At 39.0% G+C, this 1,951-nt stretch overlaps 1 pseudogene; it reads left to right on the forward strand.

Moving 5' to 3' along the window:
* The first annotated feature begins 982 nt into the window (after positions 1-982).
* LOC109267411 (60S ribosomal protein L29-like) lies at positions 983-1,544 on the forward strand (annotated as a pseudogene).
* The last annotated feature ends 407 nt before the right edge of the window (positions 1,545-1,951 follow it).

Consider the following 1,951-nt stretch of genomic DNA (forward strand, 5'->3'; position numbering starts at 1 on the left):
GACATATCAAAGCTCAACAATGGGTCAAAAGTGTTGGCAGTTAGGCTGAATAAATAAGTAACGAAGGAGAAACGGCCAGCAGCTTATGGAAGTAAGGAGCCAGAATCAAGTGAAGAACAAGGTGTTTTGTTTTGTTTTGTTTTGTTTTGTTTTCTAGCACCAGTATCCAGATGCAACAAACCCAATCTATGTTGACATAACCTGAGCTAAATAGCTTTTGGTACTTTGAGATCTCACATTGTGGAGCCCTGCAAATAAGATGAAAATGCTGTAGGTTTTGAATTCAGTGAATGAAATACATCAAGAGAAAAATAAATACCACAAAATATGCTAAGAAATTCCAGATTGTTCTCCCCAAAGAAAGCACGTGATATGAAAATAAGTTCTCTTCTGAAGCAAAAGAAAAGTCAAACAAAGGGAAATGTTGCTAATTATCTTTATCTGGGAATTTCATCAAAGACTTAGCATTTTGGGGTTTGTGGTTAACATGATTCATTGCTTATGTCCATGCTTTGCCTAGATTTTCTTCAGTTGCCCTCTAATTAGTGCTTAAGAAATTATGGTCAGCAATTTTAATGGTTTTGAACCCAAGGAAGAGGAAAATCTTTTTAAAAATACCAGTTGTTCAATCATATCTTTTGGTAATATAAGAAACAACATGGCAAGAGAAGTTTGATTGTAAAGTGTCCACGTCCACTCACAGCCCCACTGTCTTCTTCTGTGTGTGCTCTAGTGACCTGTATCTAACTGGTATTGATGGAGTCTGGAAAAGCTAGCTACTCCTAGCACAGTGTTCTTTAACTATGTACTTCTTTTCCATAATTCTAAGAGCTCTTGAAATTTGATTTTCAATCTGTTTTAATTTCTTTAAATCTCTCAAATAGAATTTATTATTGAGGGTTCCATGGGGTCCTCATTGATAATGAGTAATTATAAAGCATTATCAGGTTAATGATGTTGTAAACTGTGATTCAGATCTCCAATGCAAAGAAAACAGCTTCAATACATTAAAAAAAAAAAAAAAAAAGAAGGCACTTTGAGAGCTGTGGGCTTTGGTGCAGACACAGCCAAGTCCAAGGACCACACCATGCACAATCAGTCACGAAAATGGCACAGAAATGGCATCAAGAAACCAAGTCGCAAAGATATGAATCTTTTGGGATCTTAACTTAGACCCGCAGTTCCTGAGGAATAGGTACTTTGCCTAGAAGCACAACAAAAAGGGCCATAAGAAGATGCAGGCCAACAACGCCAAGGCCATTAGTGCACATGCTGAGGCTACAATGTCCTCATCAAGCCCAAGGAGGTCAAGCCCAAGATCCCAAAGGGCAGTAGCCTCAAGCTCAATTGACTTGCCCACATTGCTTACTCTCAGCTGAGGAAACACGCTCATGCCCACATTGCCAAGGGTCTCGGGTTCTGCCAGCCAAAATCCAAGACCAAGGCAAACAAAGGCCCAGGCTGCAGCTGTGACTCTGGCTCCAGCTCCTGCTGTGGCTCAGTCTTCCAAAGGTGCCCACTCCCCAAGAAAGGCTCCAGTGTAGAGGTTTCTGTTTGCCAATGTGAGGATGGAAGGACTGGTGCGACACCTGGGCTTCTGTCAGCATGGGGCTGGTGTCCTGTGCTCTTTGTACAAATAATTTTTTTTTTAGAATTTCTCACAATTTTGCTAGTTCCTTATTTTAAGGAAATTTACATATTTAAACAAATCTGCCTGTGGGTAAAATTTTACCTCTGAGTTGTTTGGAAGAATAATTAACTGTGTAAGTTTTGCAGTGAACTTAGAGCAAATATGAAGTGCCACCTAAAAAAACTGACTGATAAAGAATAATCAAAGCACAAGTTCAACCTGAGAAAAACAAAAAAAATCTACTTATATAATGTTCAGAAACAGTCTTGAGCATAGATGAGAAATATTTACCCATGCACAGCATTTTCTATAAAGACTGAG

Source organism: Panthera pardus, unplaced genomic scaffold (assembly GCF_024362965.1).
Source record: "Panthera pardus isolate Hobbes unplaced genomic scaffold, ASM2436296v1 HiC_scaffold_2, whole genome shotgun sequence".
NCBI lineage: Eukaryota > Metazoa > Chordata > Mammalia > Carnivora > Felidae > Panthera > Panthera pardus.